The sequence below is a fragment of the Sus scrofa genome, chromosome 10 (genome assembly GCF_000003025.6).
Source record: "Sus scrofa isolate TJ Tabasco breed Duroc chromosome 10, Sscrofa11.1, whole genome shotgun sequence".
Taxonomy (NCBI): Eukaryota; Metazoa; Chordata; class Mammalia; order Artiodactyla; family Suidae; genus Sus; species Sus scrofa.
Window position 1 is genome coordinate 34,535,242 of NC_010452.4, and position 23,233 is coordinate 34,558,474.

At 34.9% G+C, this 23,233-nt stretch overlaps 1 long non-coding RNA gene across 2 annotated transcripts in view; it reads left to right on the plus strand.

Moving 5' to 3' along the window:
* LOC110255676 overlaps positions 1-23,233 on the plus strand; it is a 139,262-nt gene that overhangs the window by 100,707 nt on the left and 15,322 nt on the right. Inside the window, exons 2-3 of one of the 2 annotated variants that reach the window (XR_002336320.1) lie at positions 14,216-14,302; positions 16,134-16,202. This is a non-coding gene — a long non-coding RNA (uncharacterized LOC110255676). Of the gene's footprint in view, positions 1-14,215; positions 14,303-16,133; positions 16,203-23,233 lie in introns of those variants that run through there. The other variant, XR_002336319.1, reaches the window with a different exon arrangement.

Below are 23,233 nucleotides of genomic sequence, written 5' to 3' on the forward strand. Positions count from 1 at the left end.
CTTGTGTGGTTATTTCTAAGTTTTATTGAAGCATAGTTAATTTACAAGGTTGTGGTCATTTCTGCTGTATAATAAAATGATCCAGTCATACATATACACATATCCATTCCCTCTCTGATTCTTTTCCTACATGGATTATCATACAATACTGAGTAGAGTTATCTGTGCTGTACAGCAGGTCCCCCTTGGCCAATTGTTCCATATGCCTCGGTGTGCCTATGTTAATACCAAACCCCCAGTCTGTCCCTCCCATCCCCCCCAAACTGTCCCCTTTGGTTACCATAAGATTTTCAAAATATTCCAGGAAGATTATCCAGTTAGACTGTGGTGTTTCAAAATTACAGCTAATTTTAAACCAAGTTGGAAAAACCTTTCGCCCTTTATTACCAGTCTTTGGCTTTGCTGCTATTATTTTCCCTGGGAAAGTCTTAATTTCTTAAAATATTAAACTGTGTTGCACATTTTATGACAAGCTTATGTTCTAAAAAAAATAAAACTTTGACCTGATTCACAGGCTCTCATGACTAAACACTCTACAGAGCCTTGTAACTGTCTGGGGTATAGAAGTCATTGAAATTGTTTGCCTAGCAGTCTGTTAGAGGTTAAACTGAAGTTTTGAGAACCTGTCCTGATTTCTTCCACATTTTTCCCCATTAAAGTGTTTACCTTTTGGAGTTCCCTGGTGCCCAGCAGGTTAAGGACCTGGTGTTGACACTGCAGCTGCTCTGGTCACTGCTGCAGTGAAGGTTTGATCCCTGGCCTGGGAACTTCCACATGCTGTAGGTGTGATTAAAAAAAAAAAAAAGTGTTCACCTCCTGATCTTGGGATGAAAACCTTCAGTATTTCACTGCTAAATAAAATATTAACTGTGGTTTTAACAGGTGTCCTTTATTAGGCTCAGAAAATTTATTTCTATTCCAGGATTGTTGAGATTTTTGCCTGGATTGGATGTTAGATTTTTCTCAATTTCTCAATTTTTTTTTTCTTTATCTCTTGAGCTGATCATGTATATTTTTTTCTTAATCTGTTAAAATTGTGATTAATTGTATTTTTTAAATTACAAACTATCTTTGCATGGCTTAGACAAATCCCACTGGGTCAATGAATTATCCTTTTTATGTGCTTTTGCATTCAAATTACTAAATGTTTGTTGAGGATTATTTTTGCATCTAGGATCATTGTCTTCAACTTGGTTATATTGTTACTTCTTTGGTTTTGGTGACAGGGAATTTCCATCCTCATATAATGACTTAGGAAGTACTCATCCTCCTCAATTTTCTGGAGGAAATTTGTGCAGCATTGGTAGTATTTCTTCCTTAAACGCTATTTAGAATTTACCACTGAAGCCATATGAGCCTGGGATTACTTTTGTAGAAAGGATTTTTAATTACAAATTTAATTTCTTGAAGAGATAGAGGTGTTCAGATTATCTCTTTCTTCCTGAGTGAACTTAGTCTGTGTCTTTTGAGAATTTTCTCTATTTCATCTCATTGTAGAATTTATTGACATAAGTTTTATTCACTACTTTGGTTTATTAATCTTTTAATATCTGTAAATATTTCTGTAATGTCACTCTCATAGTTGGCATCAATAATCTCTATCTTTTAAAATTTCTGATCAGTCTGGCTTGAGTTTGGGATTTTTCTCCCAATTTTACTGATCCTCTTAAAATTATTAGCATTTAGTTTCACTGATTTTTTAATTTTTAGTTTATTATTTTTGGCTGCACCTGTGACATGTGGAAATTCCTGGGCCAGGGAATGAACCTGAGCTACAACAATGCCAGGTCCTTAATCACTAGGCCACTGGGGAACTCCCTCGCTGATTTTTTTTTTTTTATATATTGTGTTTCTACTTTTTGTGTTGCTCTTATCTTTTGGTATAGATCTGCAGTGATGAATACATCTTATAGCGCGCATGTGTCTGAGAAAGTAATTTTTTTTTAAATTGGGGTAAGAAATTACCATGAAATCTACCCTCTTGACAATTTTAAGTGTATAGTACAGTATTGTTAACAAGAGGCAAAAAGTTGTAGAAACAAATCTAGAACTTGTTCATCTTGTATAATTGAAATATTATACTTGTTGAGCAGAGGTCCCTGTTTCCTTCTTCCTCTAGGCCCCAGAAACCACCATTCAATTCTCAGTTTCTATGAGTTTGACTATTTTTGATACCTCATGTTAGTGGAAGGCAGTATTTGTCCTTCTGTGGCTATCTTATTTCACTTAGCATAATGTCTTCAAAGTTAATCCATGTTGTTACATCCATGTTAAAGAAGGCAGGATTTCTTTTTTAAATTCTGACTAGTAGTTCATTATATGTCACATTTTCATTATCTATTCATCCATCATATAGTTTTAACCTGTTTCCATATACTGTCTATTTTGAATAATTTTGCATTGAACATGTGAGTGCAAACATTCTACAAGATACTGATTTCAATTGTTTTCAATATATAGCCAGAGGTGGAATTCCTGGGTCATGTGTTCTACTATAAATTTTTTGAGGAACCTCCACACTGTTTTCCTATACTGTTTCCTATAGGTACTGTTACTCAGATGATTTTTCATCCCTGCTATCAGTGTGCAGGGTTTCCATTTTTTCCACATTCTCATCAAATCTTGTTATCTTTTGTTTTTGATAATAGTCATCTTAATAGCAGTGAGTTGATATCATGATTTTGATTTCCCTGATGATGAGTGATGTTCTGCAACTTCTAATATACCCATGTGCCATGTGTATGTCTTCTTTGGAGAAATTCTCTTTATTGAAATTGTTGTTTTGCTATTGAGGAATATATTTATATGTTTTGGGAAATTAACTTCTTATCAGATTTATGGTTTGCAAGTTTTCTCCCACTTTGCAGGTTGCCTTTTTACTCTTCACTCTGTAGATTCCTCTCTTTGCTATGCAGAAGTTTTTTGTTTGTAAACAGCTTGATAGAGTCCTACTTGACTATTTTTGTTTTCGTTTTTGCCTGTGCTTTTGGTGTCTTATCTAAGAAACCACTACCTAGACCAGTGTCATGAAGTTTTCCCCTATGTTTTTAAAGGTTTTATAATTTCAGGTCTTGTGTTTTTAAGGCTTTACTCCATTTTGAGTTGATTTTTGTGTATGGTATAAAATCAGGGTCCAGTTTCATTATTTTGCATGTATATATCCAGTTTTCTCAACACTATTTGTTGAAAAGATTATCCTTTCCCCATTGTGTAGTCTTGGCACCTTTGTCAGAGATTAACTGACTGTGTGCATGGGCTTATTTCTGAGTTCCAGTTCTGTTCCACTGGCCTATATGTCTGTCTTTATGTTACTACCATATTGTTTTACTTACTGTAAATCAGCTTTTTTTAAAAAAAAAATCATGTTTCTCTATGTATAATGTGGTTTTTCTCACTGACAACTTTTACAATTTTCTTTTTATCACAAGTTGAAAAGGTTTTGATTATAGTTTGCTTTGCTGTAGTTTTTTATGTTTCTTTTGCTTTTGCTTTTTTTTGCTTTTTATATCTGTGGATTTATAGGTTTTATCAAATTTGAAAAAAATTGACCATTATTTCTTCAAAAATTTAAAAATTCTCCCTTTTTTTCTTGATTCCAGGGACTATAACTGCATGCATGTTAGAGTGCTTGAAGCTTTTCTGTACCTTTTAACTCTGTTCATTTTTTCAGTCTTTTCCTCTGTTTTTCATTTCAGATTTTTTTTTATTGTTTTGCCCACTGTATTAAAAATTTTTATGTACTAGGATGACACTAATCCCTGTTACTCTCTTTGGTCAAAAGTAGAATTACACCTTGTAGTGTTTTAATTTCATAAATTCACAGTGAAAAGAAGAATGAACAGTTGGATAAGTAAAAATTATTTTCACTGGGAAATGACATTATATTTAAGGAAATTGATTTTATAAAATATGATTATTTATAAGTAAAACACCAAATATGTTCTCTAAATCCACTGTGGGTAGGTCAGGGTAAAATAGCAAACAAAGGCTTGTCACTTTCACATGTAAGTACTGCAGACTCTCTTCATACTTAGATTTGAGAGACACAAATAATAGGTGACTTTGACAGCTTCATTTTCTCTCCATTTATTTTGTCACCCCTCAGTGAGCTAGAGATGCCTGTTTACTTGTTTAAAACATGGACAAAGCAGGTTGCACTGAAATAATGGTAGCAGCTGCACTTCCTTTAATGTGCTTTTTCTCATTAAGCCCTGAACAGAGCTGACCTTTTATTCATAAATCCTCATTGTATGCTTATTGTTTTCTGAGATTCAAGAGTTTAAAATTATGACTAATAGGAGCATCTGGTCTCTCTGGACCAGAAAATCAACCATTTAAGCAATTGTACAAGCTTTTTGAAAAAATCACCACGGACATACTGAAAATTAAGTAAAGGCAAAAGCATTATGTCGCATTAAAAATCTGTGTTCTACTAGTGTTCAAGCACCAACTCAGATAGCAAATCTATTTACTTCAGATAGCAAATCCTTCTGGTTATAAATGGATATTTTTTCCCCACAAAATTGTGATTTTAAAAATATCCACTTGGTCTTTAGTGTTTGTGGGAGTTCCCATCGTGGATCAATGGTAATGAACCTGACTAGTATTCCTGAGAATGCAGGTTCAATCCATGGCCTCACTCAGTGAATTAAGGATCTGGCATTGTTGTTGAGCTGTGGTGTATGTTGCAGAAACAGCTTGTATCTGGGATCTGGCGTTGCTGTGCTGTGATGTAGGCAGGCAGCTACAGCTTGGATTTGACCCTAGCGTGGGAACTTCCATATGCCATGGGTGGGTCCCTAAACAAACAAATAAAAATATAGCATTTATGAAAACAATATCCAAATTCTCAACAAAATCTTAGCCAACCGAATCCAACAACATACCAAAAAAATTATACACATGACCAGGTTGGGTTCATCCCAGGTTCACAAGGATGGTTCAACATACGCAAATCAATCAGCATCATACACCACATTAACAAAAAAAAGGTCAAAAATCATATGATCATCTCAATAGATGCAGAAAAAGCATTTGACAAAGTCCAACATCCATTCATGATCAAGACTCTCGCCAAAGTGGGTATAGAGGGAACATTCCTGAATATAATCAAAGCCATTTATGATAAACCCACAGCAAATATAATCCTCAATGGGGAAAAACTGAAAGCCTTCTCACTCACATCTGGAATAAGACAGGGATGCCCACTCTCACCACTGCTATTCAACATAGTTTTGGAAGTCTTAGCCACAGCAATTAGACAAACAAAAGAAATCAAAGGCATCCATATAGGAAGAGAAGAGATCAAACTGTCACTGTATGCAGATGACATGATTCTATACCTAGAAAACCCTAAGGACTCAACCCCAAAACTCCTTGAACTGATTAATTAATTCAGCAAAGTGTCAGGATATAAGATTAACATTCAGAAGTCAGTTGCATTTCTGTATACCAGCAATGAAATATTAGCAAAGGAATACAAAAATATGATACCTTTTAAAATTGTACCTCACAAAATCAAATACCTGGAATACACCTGACCAAGGAGGTAAAGGACCTATATGCCGAGAACTATAAAACTTTAATCAAAGAAATCAAAGAAGATGTAAAGAAATGGAAAGATATTCCATGTTCCTGGACTGGGAAAATCAATATTGTGAAAATGGCCATACTACCCAAAGCATCTACAGATTCAATGCAATCCCTATCAAATTACCCAGACATTTTTCACAGAACTAGAACAAACAATCCAAACATTTATATGGAACCACAAAAGACCCAGAATCGCCAAAGCAATCCTGAGAAACAAAAACCAAGCAGGAGGCATCACTCTCCCAGACTTTAAGAAATACTACAAAGCCACAGTCATCAAAACAGTGTGGTATTGGTACCAAAACAGACAGACAGACCAATGGAACAGAATAGAGAACCCAGAAATAAACCCTGACACCTATGGTCAATTAATCTTTGACAAGGGAGGCAAGAACATCAAATGGGAAAAGGAAAGTCTATTCAGCAAGCATTGCTGGGAAACCTGGACAGCTGCATGCAAAGCAATGAAACTAGAACCACCCTCACACCATGCACAAAAATAAACCCCAAATGGCTGAAAGACTTAAATATACGGCAGGACACCATCAAACTCCTAGAAGAAAACATAGGCAAAACACTCTCTGACATCAACATCATGAATATTTTCTCAGGTCAGTCTCCCAAAGCAATAGAAACTAGAGCAAAAATAAACCCATGGGACCTCATCAAACTGAAAAGCTTTTGAATAGCAAAGAAACCCAAAAGAAAACAAAAAGACAACTTACAGAATGGGAGAAAGAGTTTCAAATGATGCAACTGACAAGGGCTTAATCTCTAGAATATATAAACAGCTTATACAACCCAACAGCAAAAAGTCAATCAATCAATGGAAAAATGGGCAAAAGACCTGAATAGACATTTCTCCATGGAAGATATATAGATGGCCAGCAAACACATGAGAAAAGCTCAACATCACTGATTATAAGAGAAATGCAAATCAAAACTACCATGAGATACCACCTCACACCAGTCAGAATGGCCATCATTAATAAATACACAAAGAACAAGTGCTGGAGGGGCTGTGGAGAAAAGGGAACCCTCCTGCACTGCTGGTGGGAATGTAAACTGGTACAGCCACTATGGAGAACAGTTTGGAGATACCTTAGAAATCTATACATAGAACTTCCATATGACCCTGCAATCCCACTCTTGGGCATCTATCTGGACAAAACTCTCCTTAAAAGAGACACATGCACCCGCATGTTCATTGCAGCACTATTCACAATAGCCAGACATGGAAACAACCCAAAGTCCATCGACAGATGATTGGATTCGGAAGATGTGGTATATATACACAATGGAATACTACTCAGCCATAAAAAAGAATGATGACATCATGCCATTTGCAGCAACATGGATGGAACTAGAGACTCTCATCCTGAGTAAAATGAGCCAGAAAGACAAAGGCAAATACCATATGATATCACTTATAACTGGAATCTAATATCCAGCACAAATGAACATCTCAGAAAAGAAAATCATGGACTTGGAGAAGAGACTTGTGGCTGCCTGATGGGAGGGGGAGGGAGTGGGAGGGATCGGGAGCTTGGGCTTATCAGACACAACTTAGAATAGATTTACAAGGAGATCCTGCTGAATAGCATTGAGAACTTTGTCTAGATACTCATGTTGCAACAGAAGAAAGATGGGGGAAAAATGTAATGTATACATGTAAGGATAACCTGACCCCCTTGCTGTACAGTGGGAAAATTAAAAAAAAAAAAAAAACAATATCCTTTCTGTTGATTAAGAAAATATATCTAAAGTTGGTCATTTCCACTAAAACAACCAACCAAATTTCCACCAAGCCAAACACTTAAATTTTTCCTTTAACTCTCAGCTCAATTTGTTAGTCCTAGTCATTCACAAGAAAAAAAAATAACCTCTCTTCATAAGATTTCCTTCTGGAGTGTTCTAGGGACATTGTTATTAACTTGATATACCAGTCAATAGAGCCTCCCAAACTAAATCATCTCCTCTTATAATTTAAACAAATGAATTTTTAAAGTATTTAGTTCAACCTGCCATCCCAGAATAATATAGACTGGATGGCTTAAACAATAAACATTTATGTTTCCCAATTCCGGAGCGAGAAAATCCGAGATCAAGGTACACGCTCAGGGTCAGGTGAAGGCTCTCTTGGTTTGCAGATGGTCACCTTCCTGCTGTATCCTCAATTGGCTGAGAGAAAGATCATTTCTCTCAAGTCTTTTCTTAGAAGGACTTAATCCCCTTCCTGAGGGCTCCACCATTATCACCCATTTACCACCCCAAGCCCCACCGCTGCATACCACCCCAGTGGGGAATATGGCTTCAAATTTGTATTTCAGTGGAGGGAAATAGGGAAGAAACATTCATTCCACAGCATAAGACTATTGTTTTCATATGGATAAAACACCTACCCCAGTGAATTGGTTTCACTGAACTGGGAAACTTAAAAGGGCAGGGTGGCCACTGAGTGACTGAAGGCTGAAGACTTTTGTGACTTTCTGTACTGTGAGGCTTTGGTCTTCAACCCTTTCCTCTGTACTGCAAGTCTTTGATCCCCAACCCTTCCCTATTAGATGTCATTTCAACCCTGTAGAAGGAATTGTCTAGAACATTCCTGTTCTTTCTCTTTTAGAAAATACAGTTTTGAAAATGGAGAGCCATTGACTGATTAAATTAACAAGCTTGCTAAACTCTGTAGAATTAATTTATAGAATATCACAGTCATCTTAAGAGTCAACCCCCCCCCCATTTTTCATGGAAATATACAGAATTTACTAGGTTTTACTAGAAATATAAAAAAATTGAAGTTCAGGTGCCTAGTCTCAGTACTGAGACTAACATTGTGATATGAGGAAATCATTTAACCACCCCGTGACTTAGTCCCCTCTTTCGTAAAATATAGGGATAAAACTGGATTATTTATAAAACGTTTTAAAACCTAACGTTTAGATCTGTGGTTGACTTATTTGTTCAAAGAGCAGGAAAAGGAAATAGTACTTGGCATTGAGATGTAGATTCATTATGAGATAGGAAATGAGATGCGGAAGGCTATTTGAATCTAGCACCTAAAACCAAATTAACACTTCTAAACTATTCATTATGTAGTCTTGGTGAGCGTTTTTTTTTTCTTCCTACTTTTACGATATAATGCACAAGATAAATTGGTCAAAGATTTTCCTAGAGATGCTGACTTTTTCTGGGTTGATTCTGGCTGCCTCATTTGCTTTGGTAAGTGGCAGATTGATTTACTTATATTGACATAAAGCCCTTTATTCAAAATTCAGGGATTTAAATCCTTAATTTATGATAAAGTGATAATTTTGCAGACATTTTTATAGATAATGAATTTTTAATTAAAAAGAATGATGAAAACATAATGAAGTAATTACTTGTTAATTACAGGTTTATGACTCATAAGTCACTACCCACCATCCTCTTTCTAAGATGAATGCTTTGATGAATATTTATATATGTATTTATTCATTACAGAAGAGAGGTAAGGCAGTTAGCATGGAATGCATAAAATATAGCAAGAAAACATCAATGAGAGGTGGACAAGAAAGAAAAAATGCAAATCTAAGAAGTAAGGCAAATAAATAAATAACTAGCACAGAAATCTAAAGTGTAGGCAAATTGGGAGTTCCCACCATGGCTCAGTGGAAAAGAATCTGACCAGTACCCATGAGGAAGCAGGTTTGAGCTCTGGCCTTGCTTAGTGGGTTAAGGATCCAGCATTGCCATGAGCTGTGTATGGGTCACTGGCATTGCTGTGGCTGTGATGTAGGCTGGCAGCTGTAGCTCTGATTCAAACCCTAGCCTGGGAACCTCCATATGCCATGGGTGTGGCCCTAAAAGACAAAAAAAAAAAAAAAAAAAAAAAAGACAAATTGTAGGCAAGCAAGCTGTGTCACATCCATCGGTTAAAATGAGATCCTAATAAATCTCAGAGATCCTAGTGGCTATTAGATGTAAGCACTGTTCAGGAAAAACACATTAATTCTGATTCTTAGACCCAAAGGTGAAAGCACTGGAAATCAGAATACTTTGGTTTAAATCATAGCTTGCACACATACGAACCTCCAGTTATATAATCAATAAGCCATGGGGATTAATATATAGCATAAAGAATATGGTCCATAATATTGCAATAAGTTGGTATAATGACAGGTGCATATTTTACTATTCTGGTGATCATTTCATAATTTATGCAAATATCAAATTATTACATAGTACACCTGACACTAACATAATATTGTACATCAACTATATTTCAGTAAAAAATTGCACATTTGCTATAGCAGCAGGTAAAGTTCTAAGTGCTCATATATGACTCATAAAGATCCTAGCATGATACACCATCAATTATCTGCGATATACCTTTAAGAAAATTGAGTTTACATTGTCCAAAGTCACACAGTTCGTGTAAGTTATCTCATTCTACAACTTGAATAATTTTTCATTAGTATGATTCATTATTGCCAGGGCTCTTTAAAATTATGTTGAAATAAGTAAACTATTTATATGTTTCAAAGATTGAAGGAACCAGATGATTAAAGAGGGAAGGGCCCTTGAATGTCATGAGGGTTAGGGGCCCATACTCTCCATGCAGTGAAGTATCCATATAATTTATAGGACCCTGTGTACATGTGTTTCCTCCATAGTTGTGGTTTCACATCTGCCATTTCTACTAACCTCCGATTGTGTAGTAACGTAGCATTCGCTATTAAAAGAAAATTTGAAACCTGCATTGTTCAGGAGTCAACTGTAAAAGAACAAATTTGCTCTCACTCTCCTGTCTTCTAGACACCAATGTCACCTTGCTGATGGTAATGAATATTTTACTTTCTCATGTATACTTTCCCAATATGGCAAATACTCATTGCCTAGTTTTTTTTTTTTTTTTTAATAGCAAAAACAGACACTAAATTGATGCTGCTCTGCCTTTCTACATTTTATGTTTCTGAGGTGTTTCTGCCTTTGTTGATGTGTATTCTTAATAATATAGAGATTGTTTCATAGTCATGCATAAAAATACTTCATTTTCTGTCTACAGAGTTAGAGGAACGTAATTTAACAAGTCCCTCTTTTCAGACATTTAAGTTGGATTGAATTTATTCTTTTTATTCCTTAGGCAGAATAACCCTGTATACATGTCATCTGTCATTTGATTTTCAGTGCAGTGTTGTTCCTTGATAACAGCTTTATTGAGAAATAACTGACATAAAATAAACTGTACATGTTTAAAGTGTACAATGTGATGGCTTGTGACATATGTATATGACCATGAAACTGTCACTATTATCATCATTCATCACCACCAAAGGTTTCTTCATGCCTCTTTATAATCCTTTTCTCCCTTCCTTCTCTCCCTTCCCCCACCTCTAGTTAGCTTTCAGTCACTGGCTTGTTTTCCATTTTCCATAATTCTACATAAATGGAATTAGAAAATTTGTCCTTCTTGGCCCAGCTTCTTTTACTCAGTATTATTATTTTGAGATTCATTTATTTTGTTGTATTTGTTAATAATATTTCATTGCTTTTTTCCATTTCACTGATTTTTTTTTTACTATTTTCTATTTCATTCATTTCTGTCTTGATTTTTAGTATTTCCTTTCTTCTAAATATTTTGGGTTTAGTTTTCTCATGTTTTCCTAGTTTCTCAAGGTAGAAGCTAAAACCATTAACCTGAGAACTTTCTTCTTTTTTAATTAATGGGGTTCAGTGTTATGAATTTCCTCTTAAATATTGATTTATAGAATCATATAAAATATATTTAAATTTTTAATTTAAAGTTATTTTAAAAATTCCTTTTGATTTATTCATGATCTATGGTGTACATATACATGTTATTAATTTCAAAGTATTGAGGGATTTTTCTATTATGACTTCTAATTTAATTCTTTTGTGGCTAGATATCAAACTATGTATGCCTTATAAACTCTAAACATTTGAGACTTGTTTTATAGTCCAAAATATTGTCTATCTTGTTACATGTTTCTTGTGTACCTAAAAGTAATGTATGTTTTGCTATTGCAAGGAATGTTGTATAAATACAAAGTGGATCAAGTTGGTTAATTGCATAATTTACATTTGCACCTTACTGATCTTGTATCTACTTTTCTGTCAATTGTTCGTAGAGGGTAACTGAAATCTCCAATTATAATTGTGGAATTGCTGTTTCTCCTTGGAATTCTGTTGTATAGTTTGGAGCTTTATTATTGGTTATATAAACTGTATTGCTATATCCTCTTGATAACATAACCAATTTACATTAAAAATCACCTTTTAAAAGTTCCTGTTGTGGGCTGGGGTAACGGATCCCACAAGTATCCATGAGGATCTGGGTTCATCCCCTGGCCTTGCTCAGTGGGTTCAGGATCCAGTGTTGCCATGAGCTGTGGTGTAGGTCACAGACACAGCTGTGATCCTGTGTTGCTATGGCTGTGGTATAGGCCAGTGGCTGTGGTGTAGGCCAGGGCCTACAGCTCCAACATGCTGTGCATGCAGCACTAGAAAACAATTACCTTTTAAAAAAGTCCTTGATAATGTTTATTGCTCTGAAATAATTTTTCTGATATCAATATACACAATCCACAATTCTTTGGCTTAGTGTGAGCATAGTATACATTTTTTTATTCTTTAACTTTTAACCTATTTGAACCTTGTATTTAAAGTTCTTTTCCTACAGGCTGCATATATTTGCATTTTACTTTTATTACTCTGACAACCCCTGCTTTTAATTGTGGTAGTTGGGCTATTTAAATTTAATGTAATTATTAATACAATTTTCTTTAAATCTGTCCTAAAACTAATTATATTAGGTTTTCAAGAATGACTGATAGCAGCAGATACTGTTCTTGGTGCTGTGTGAGTACCAGCAATTTTTCCTTCTAATCCTGTGGAATGATTCTTTCTTCATATTTTTGCCTTCTTTAGGATTAATTAAATATTTTTTATGATTTTATCTTCTTTATTGCCTTGTTAGCTATAACTATGTCATATGTGATTGCTTTAAGGTTTATTTCTATTACTACATTAGAAATAATGTAAACTATATATTTCTGTCTACTATCAATTGGAAGTATGATACTATATATAATAAAATAATCTTGAAAGAAAAACTTCCACTTTTCTCTTCCCAATCTTTGTGCTATTATTGATTTATTTTACTTTTATGTGGGTAAAAAGTCATGTTATATTGTTTTTGTTTTAAAAAGTCTGTTATATTTTAAGTAGCTTCTAAAAATGAGAAACTTTTAATACATTTATACATGTAGGTGCCCTTTCTGATGCTCTTCATTTCTTTGCATAGATGTATATTTAAATCAATAACCTCTTTCCTCCTGTCTGAAGTTTTCCTTTAACATTTCTTTTATGAGAGTCTATTGCTGATGAATTTTTCAGCTTTTGTATTTTTGAAAATGTATTTCACCTAGGTTTTTGACAGATACTTTCACTTATAGAATTCTAGGTTATCTATTCTTGTTGTCCTTTCAGAGCACTTAGGTACATTTGAGGAATACCCAAGCCAAGAAAGAATCATTCCACAGCATTAGAGGGAACAATTTCTCATACTCACACAGCACCAGGAATAGTGTCTCTTCCTATCAGTCATTTTGAAAACTTTATACTTAGAGGGCATTTGATAAAGGACACTGAAGGATCTGTGTCATCAATGGAAAATAATTACCCCTAGCCTGAGCATTGCCCTGATTCTAAGAAATCTTAAAAGTGAGGCCCAAAAGATTCAAACTGTCTCCAAGTACTTAACATTTCAGAACAAAGCTCAAGAATATTTATGGGATTCAAAAGTATCTAGCACCCAAGAAAGTAAAATTCACTAAGTCAGGCATCCAATCCAAAATTACCAGACATACAAATAAGCAAGAAAATATAACTCATATGATAATAATAATAATAATAAATTGATCAATTGAAACTGACAGATGTTGGCATTAACAAAGACACTAAGCAGTTATTATAAAACTTACATATGTTCAGAATTTAAGAAGAGCATAGGAGATTTATAAAAGACCTAAATGGAACATCTAGAGATGAAAAATACCATGTATGGAAATAAAAAATTACAAGATGGGATTAATGACATTGAAAAAGGAAAAAAAAAAAGAATTTGAAGACATAGCAGTAGAAACAATCTAAAATGAAACTCAAAGAAATAAAATCTCTCCCCTCTTGAAAAGCCCGTAAAATTAAGCAGCATCAGTGATCCGTGGAATGACTTTGAGCAGTTGAAAATACAAGTAATAGGAACCCCAAAAGTGGAACGGTCAGGAGATAAAACAAATATTTTGAGAAATTGTGGTCAAATTTTTTCAAAATTTAATAAAAACTGTTAACCCGCAGAGACAAGAAAATCAATGAAATTCAAGATAAGAAACATTAAAAAAGTACAAGATGTTAAATCAAAATCATATTGTTCAAATCCAGTGATAGATAGAAAAAAAAATCTCAGAAACAGCCAGAGAAAAAGTGATACAGTACTTAGACAGGAATAAAGATATTTTAAAGCACATGTGAAAAAACTACCACAAGAAGAGCTCTACAGCTTTCTATTCTGAAAATTCTAGCCACCTGGGTCGTTCTAGTTACTTATTTCATCTCTTCTATTCAGGCTGCCAGCTGGGTTCCAGCCTGGTTCCTCCTCCCAGCACAACAGCTTGGAAGCGCTTCAGAAGCAGTGAGATGGGACGACCAAAAGGTACACTGTGTTTATTTCCTACTTGTAATGATGACTGTTCTTTGTTGTATGATGTCCAACATCTTGATAATTGTTTTTTCAAACTACATTTTGTCCATTTTTGGTTATTTCAGGTGGGAGGGTAAGTCTGCTTGTTACTGCACCTGGTTGGACATGAAAGTCTTCATTGTAGTTTTAACCTGCAAATGCTTTACCATGGATGAGCTTAGGCCTCTTATGTGAACTTGAATACATAGCCATAGAAACTAGAATGAAATACCGGGAGAAAAGACACTTGAAAAATACTGAAGAATGGCTTACATATTCTTCTATACATGAATTTTCTTTCTTTTTTTTTTTTTTACTTGTTTCTGAAGAGTTTTTTCGTGTTTTTCCAGAGTTCTTTAGATAACAGGGAATTTGAACCTTTGTTGTGAGGCATCTCTAATCATACATCTTTAGATTCACTCAGATAATAGTTCATGCACAGGCAGAGTTTTCAGGTGTCTATACTTATCCTTGACACTTGACTCATTCTGTTTTTGTGGAGATGATATTCTGAAGCTCTCCTTGTCCTTACTGTCACCCAGCTTTGGTCATTCAGATTCATCTTGATCCATTCCAATACGTTTATTACCTGTAGGTAGAATAGATGATATTTATTAGAAGACAGAGCTGAGGCTCCAAAAGAAAAAAGGCTCTGGAGATCATTGAAAATCTATGTCTCCTCTCAGTAGACTTTTAATCTTGCATTCCAATTATTTCTCTAAAAGAAAAGGAACTGTCACCAGAGATCCTGCTGTACAGAATAAATGGATAATGCTATTACTTTGAAACATTTTGTTGTATCATGTATCTTGGGCATTGTATTTTAAATGCTGATCCCATCACTTTTCAAAAATATTGTTTAGTATACACGTCAAAAGAACCATAATTTAAGATAATTAGATGAATGTTTATTTTGTTTCCAGATTTTTTTTTCCTAATATAGGTCTTCATTACCATATTTACAATTCTGAAACCTAAAAAGCGCTTGAAATTAAAAGTGTCTTCCCCCTAATTTGGAAATCAAATCTACTTTAACTGAATTCTTTCGATGTCAAAGCATGACTAGAACTTGTTTGAAATTATTTATGGCCATAGTTATTCTACTTAGAATATCCCAAGTTTTGCAGAAATATTAATGTTATTTGGTCTTAAAAATGCTTTGTCAAATGCCTGTAATTGTATTGTATTATACAACATAATGTATTTATACCATATAAACTTTCTAAAATCAGAAATTAATTTTAAATTATGTTCCTAGGAGTCAACCTATAGAAATTCTGCAGTAAATATTCTTAAATATATATTTGCAAATGCAAGCATGCTGTTTTTAGAATTTCTAAAATTGGAGTTGGTGGTTGAAAGACAAGCAAAAAACTTTGTAGCTATTTAAAAATTGCCTTCCAAAAAAAAAAAGCACCAATATACACTCCCTCTGATGCTGATTTTTATTATTCTTGTCTTTGCCAGACTTAAAAATTGAAGGAAAAAATGCTATTTTATTCATAAATGATCAGTAAGGTTAACAGTTTTTCTAGTCTTACTAAGCACTTACATTTTTCTTATATGAATTAACCTTATGTTTTTATCTAATCTTCTACTGGTTGACAATTTTGTTGAATGTATGTGCCTGAAATTAATTGCAGATAATCTCCTGATGTTGTTATTGGTAGAATTTTTGTTTATTTATTTGTTTTGTGGTTGAACTTGTCCCATCAAATTAAAAAAATTATCTCACCTGGTCAAATTTATAAATCCCTTATGGTTCTTACACAGTTCTGCTTCTGAAACATTTTCCCCTCTACAGGATTTGCCCATTCAAGGAGTATGATAGTTACCTTTCAGTGCTTTAAAGACCACCCCACCAGAAAGAGTAAAAGTGAGTAGAAATATGGAAAAAAAGGATAATTGTATATAAATAAAAGTGAAAGTGACTTAAGTAAATCTGTTACATGATCAGAAACAGACAGCCTGTTGATTTACATGAAAATGTCTCATTTAGGTCACTTCCCTTAAAGAACACTTGACAAGCATAACACTTACAGATGTAATTCACTCAGTTTGGAGGTGATTCACATTAAGAAAGCCATTTGCTAAAAATCTCATAGCTAACAATTCTGAAACCTTCCTTTTCCTTATATGGAACACATTAGAAATAATAAAATTATAGTGAATTTAATAGTTAATGATTTATTATGAAATTTTAATTGCTAATGAAATTTCCTGAGTCCTCAGAAAAACTTAACTTCCAAGCAAGTTTTCTCGTAAAACTTATCACTTTTACTTCAGTTTGGTGCATTTCAACCCAAGCAGATTTAATTTGAGTTCCCCAGCATAACCTTCTTACCATCTTCCAGTCAACTACTGCAAAGACCAAAATTCTAGAAAATTACCCAACACCACAAAAACCTTAATCTTTTTCCTCTTATCTCCTATTTTTGACTGTATTCCCTATTGATTTATTTTGCTGGTTTTAAGATCTTTATACAAATGAAATCCTATTTCTTTATTTGCCCACTCAACATTATAGTGTTTGATGTTCACCCATGTTGAATCCTGAGGGTTTGGAGCCAATGAGGTCTGTATCTCTGTATATATAAACTCTTTTAAAAAAGAGTGGAATATTCATAAAGATATATGATTCCCTCTTTGCAGGGGCAAAGTAAGGGATCTTTTAGAGAAGAGCACATAAAAAGGGGTGGTTCATACCATTCTCTTTGTTCACTGACTTAAGGTCCTTGGGTAAGGTGTTATTCCTAAGGAGCTGGCATTCCCATAGAGAGGGTGTATCAGTTTGCCTGGGCTTCCATTAAAAAAATAATAATAAAAATAAAACAAATGAAAGGCTAGGTGGCTTCAACAACAGGAATTTATTTTCTCATAGCCTCGGAGACTTGAAGTTCAAGATCAAGGTGTTGGCAGGTTTGGTTTCCCCTGATACCTCTCTCCTTACCTTGTAGCTGGCTGCTGTGTCCTCATATGGTTGCCCTTGGTCATTGTGTTGTCAGTGTCCTAATCTCTTTTTATAAGGACATGAATCAATTGGATGAGGGCCAACTCGTATGATTTCATTGTACCTTAATTACCGCTTTAAAGGCACTCTAAATACAGTCTCATTCGGAGGTACTGAGGATTATGACTTCAATACAGGAATTTTAGGGGAACATCATTCAGGCCCTAACAGAGGACAACCTCAAAAGGCTTTTGGAAGAGACTACCAATGCACCCACATGAGAGACCGATTTAAAAGGCATGTCACATAAAGGTGGGTGGTGGTCACAGAAGTGGCAAGGAAAAGAAAACATGGAAATATGGGTCTATGCACAGACTGTACTCTTTTCCTCCACATCTCTCTCCTCCCTAAGCTGCTACTACCTCTGTTCTATCCTGTGCCAGGGAGGAGAAGAGGGTGAGTGCTTCAGGACATTGACCTTAAAATGATTAGCAGTGAAATTTTAGGAACCAGGACAAACATTTCAATGACTAAAAGGATCTGGACATTTATGAAAACCAGCTGGAGTTTTTTAAAGGTATAATAAGATATATTGCGTGCCCTTAACCCAGATCAATTAAATTAGAATTTCTAGGGGTGGTCCAGACAATTTGAAAGCTCCCCATAAGATTCTGGTGTGCACACGGTATTGAGAAAAAGTGCTTTGGGAATTAATCTCCTACCCAATGGGGTCCTCACCATCACTGCTCCTACGTGAGGTCTCCAGTGGCTCCAAGCTAATGCCACTGTCTCCTGCTTCCTTTCTCAGCCTTAATTCATAAACTAGAGTAAGATCATTCATGCAGAAGTAGCCTGTAACAAAGTCCCAGTTCACATTGAAACTTTTATACCACATAGAAAATGTTTAGGTTTTGGGCTTTTTCAGAACCCACTCAGTTTGTGCAGAAGACCTGTAGCAGATGAGTATGTCAGCATTCACATATGTTCTATATGTGAATAAATCTTGCACTCCTCAATACCATAAAGTGTTAGTGGTCAATTAGTAGTGAATAGTGTCATAAGCTTGCTATGGACATTCTAACTTGGTTTCCATTTGATTTCAAGGTTCCCAAGTCAGACTTTCAATATCATTCTTGATTCATAATCTTTGCTTAATATAATTCTTCTACACTCAGATCTTTGTACATGGAATATGGTGGCTCTTTCTGATTCAGGACCTCACATCTTTCACAAAACTCTATAATTTAATTGCACACCTAGTATTTTTTATTCAGGATATTTAGAGCAATATGTTCGTGGGCCAGCAACATAGACATCAACTGAGACTTTTTTTAGCAATATAAAGTGAGTTTTCCCACATTGCAGACCTACCAAATAAGAATCTCTCTGAAGTTCATCCAGAAACCTGTGTTTTAAGATCTTCAGAGAATTTTCACATCCTCCAAATTTCAAAAGTACTGTTCTAGGTTGTCCTATAATATGTCAAATAAACCTCAAAATCTCCATGCCTTAGTGGTATAAAAGTTTATTCTTGGTGACAACTCATCAATGTAGATAAGGTGGCTCTCCTTGGGGGCTGTACCCCAAGTTCAAGGATCCAAGCTCCTTTCACCTCATGATGCCATCAACATGTTATGTCAATGGTCACTGTAGATAGAAAATGAACAATTAAGTGAGGGTTTTGAGATAAAGCTTAAAAATACTGTATGTCCTTTATGCCCACATGTCATAGGCTAGAACTCAGTCACATGGCACCTTCTAACAGCAAGGGAAGCTGGAAAATGTAGAGAAATATGTGGGATTTATTAGACTGACAGTTTTTGCACCACGTGATTGGCTTTCACTTGACTCATTCTGCTCCTCCTTCAGGTTCCAATAAATGTGTTACCTCCTCATGCAAATCTGTGCTGACACCCATGTTTGCTCCTTGCTATACCTGAAGATACTTAAGGTTTAATTCTCATTAAAATACTATATGTTTTAAACTATAATTCAAAAAGATAAATGCATCCCTATGTTTATAGCAGCACTATTCACAATAGCCATGACTTGGAAACAAATGTGCATCGATAGGTGAATGGATTAAGAAGATGTGGTACTTATACACAGTGGAATACTGCTCAGCCATAAAAATGAATAAAATAATGCCATTTGTAGCAACATAGATGCAACTAGAAATTCTCATATTAAGTGAAATAAATCAGAAACAGAAAGACAAATACCATATTATATCACATATGTGGAATCTAAAATACTGTGCAAATGAACCTGTCAACAAAAGAGAAACAGACTCACATACATAGAGATCAGACGTGTGGTTGCCAAGGGGGAGAGGAACAGACCAGGAGTTTGGGGGTTATTAAATTTAGAGCGGATAAGCAACAAGGTCCTATTGTATACCACAGGGAGCTATATCCAGTCTCTTGGGATAGACTATGATGGAAGATAAGATAAGAAAGGGGATGCATTTATATGCATGACTGAGTCACTTTGCTATACAGAAGAAATTGGGACAACATTGTAAATCAATGATACTTTAATAAAAAATAGTATATGTCTTCGTCTTGATGTATCGTACTAGCAAGCTGCCATTTCACTATGTTTAAAAATGTATACTTAGAATTTTCATTCTCATATTATGAAAAAAATTGTTCACCATCCTCATTTTAATTTCAGTTAAATTATTAGAGAATTTGTACATATTATGATGATTTTGTCTTTCAGATTTTTAGCCATGAGCTTAGTCTAACTTGGTGAGACATTTCCTTGTCTATCTTTTTTTTGGTAAGGGCTTTTGCCACTTGCCATAAATTACCACACATTTTTCCTTGAAAACATGATTGTTTTTTTGACGATAGAGAGTTTTAGAGTTGTGGCTAGGAATATGTCACCATTTATATTTGCCACATTTCATCTTTTTGAGGTTATTTCGTTTCCTGTCAGACTTAGGAAGGCCTTTCTTACTTGAACATCATGAAGAAGTTCTCTGTATTTCTCTACAACAACCAGGGTTGGAGAAAAAGAAAAAGAATATGATAGGAATTCATTCTTTCAAAAGAAAAAGCTAAAATGGCTGGTTTTATGAAAGGCCAAACGACAAAGTCATTGCACCATTGACACAGGAGCCCTTCAATAAGCCAACCTACAATTTGTGAGCGGTTGGCAAAAGGGACACTTAGGAAAAATAAGAATCATTTTACAGTTATGTCCCTCAGGGCACAGAGTGATTGCTTGATTCAGTTTCATAGCCAGAAAAATTGTGGTTTTTTTTTTTTTTGAACTATGTCCCTCTAAAAATGAGGTACATAAAAGGAGGTATTAAATAGCTCTTTAGTGACAGAAGAAATCATACTGAAGGATTTTATCTCTCTGGAACACCTTATGATTTACACACTAAATTGAATTTAACTATTAGACTAAAAACTTTATATTAGGATACATCGTGCTACTTCCCTGTCATCATTGTAGTCACTTAGTGGGCCTATTTTAGAAATGTCCAGTGCCTTTTAGCAGCTTCTATATCCTTCCACCCAGGATGGTTGCTTGGCTGCCTCTGCAATCTTAGGAAGATGCCGTAACAACATCCTGCTTTGCCCTGCTCCTTCTCTCTCCTGTATGTCCCCTATTGCTCTCCCAAAGAAAAGGGCTTGGCCAGATCCAATACCCTTTTCCTCTGTCTATATCCAAACTCTTCTTGATCAAGCTTGATTGCTCCCCACAGCTCCACCCAACCTTGAATAAATAGGTCTCGTTGTAAAATTTATTTGGATTTTGGGAGTTCCCATTGTGATGCAGTGGAAATGAATCCGACTAGAATCCAGAAGGATGAGGGTTCGATCCCTGGCCTTGCTCAGTGGGTTAAAGATCCCATGTTGCTGTGAGCTGAGGAGTAAGTCACAAATGTGGCTCAGATCTGGTGTGCTGTGGCTGTGGTGTAGGCTGGCAGCTATAGCTCTGATTTGACAGGATTTTATTTAATTACAGCTTTGTGCCAATTCATTGAAAAAAAATTAACTCATTGAAAAAAAAATTAACATGTAGAACATGTTATAGTTCACATGTTAATTAGTTAATCAATACAGAAAAATTAAATTCCTTCTTTTAAATCCACAGAGGAGATTTGATTTATGTAGCTCTTTGTGGAAAATTTTATTGATATTATATTTTTATTCATAATATATATTTAATAAAATGCCATTCATATTGCTTCACTCTTTATTACTTAACATATCTTTTTTTCATTTATAGTGATTTTTATTTTTTCCATTATAGCTGGTTTACAGTGTTCTGTCAGTTTTATACTATATAGCAAGGTGACCCAGGTACACCTACATGTGTACATTCTTTTTTCTCATATTATCATGCTCCATCATAAGTAATTAGACATAGTTCCCAGTGCTATACAGCAGGATCTTAAAGTAGCTCATTTCTGGTTTCAGCTCTCTTGTTTTATCTGCTCCATGCATAATTCCAGTAATTTCTTGTAAGTTCAGCTATACTTTTAAAAATGGTTATTGTAGTTTATCCAGTGTCTTGGCATTTGCATTGGAGGCTTTTTCAAAGTATTTGGTTAGGTGTAATGATGGAAGTAGAAGTCTGTCTGATTTTTTTTTTTTGAAATTTATATTCAAGTATACATTTGGAGAAGTATGAGTATCCCTAATGCAACTTTATGGATTTCCAGCCACACGCTCATCTCCCCAAGGAAAATCACCATGCTGGCTTCTAACACCATATGATAGTTTTCTTTGTGTTTTGTAGAAATGGAATCAAGTAGAATATGCTCTATGTGTTATACTTCTCATACTCTGTGTTGTGTTTGTTATATTTTTATATGTGTAACTTACTGCTATTTCGATTCTGTTGTATGTGTGGATGAGCATTTACCCTTTCTTTTTTTTTTTTTTTTTTTTTTGCTTTTTAGGGCTGCACCTGCAGCATATGGAGGTCCCCATGCTAGGGGTACAATCAGAGCTACAGCTGCTGGCCTACACCACAGCCACAGCAACATCAGATTCCAGCTGCCTCTGCGACCCATACCACAGCTCATGGCAATGCTGGATCCTTAACCTGCTGAGCGAGGCCAGAGATCGAACCCTCAACCTCATGGTTCCTAGTTGGATTCATTTCCCCTGTGCCACAATGGGAACTCCGAGCATTTACCCTTTTGATGACTGTTTGGCTAATGTGGATAGTCTAAAAATTCTTGGACATATCTTTTGGTGAACATATGTACACATTTTTTATTGTATATATATCTCAGGATAATTTCTACATCATTGATATGCATATTTTTACCCCACTTTCTATTGAGTTATCCGCGTTTTATTGTCCTGTAGAGTTCTTTATATTTTTTGGATATATGTTCTTTGTCAAATGTAAATATTGAAGATTTCTTTTTTCTCTATGGCTTTTCTTTTTACTCACATTTTTGTCTTTTAATGAGTAAGAATTTAAATTTTAATATCCTGATTTTTCAAAATTTCCTCTTCTAATAAGTGCTTTTTCTGTGCCTCTGTAAGAAATATTTGCTTACCCCAAAGTCACGAAGACATCTATATTTTCCTCTAAAAATTTTATTTACCCTTTTCATTTAGATCTGGAATTGATTTTTGTATGATCTGATTTACCTCAACAGAGCCAAATGACTTATTTCCATCATTGTTCTGCCGAAACTGCTGTGCTTCTGTGAAGGTCATTACAAAATCCTAGGTCTGTGCATACCACTCTGCTCATGGAAAATATTTATAAGTTCCATGGAAACCACCAGTTTCAAACTCCTTATCAAGGTGATGAAACACTTTGCAATTGTATCCCACATTAATTTTCAAGCGTCATGACCTGTTAACCCTATGTTCTTCCACAGTGAATTAGACCATATCCTTTCTATCTATGCATTGATGTATTAGTCATGCATTTCCCTTTGCATTGCTTTTACTCTTCTCTGCTATGTA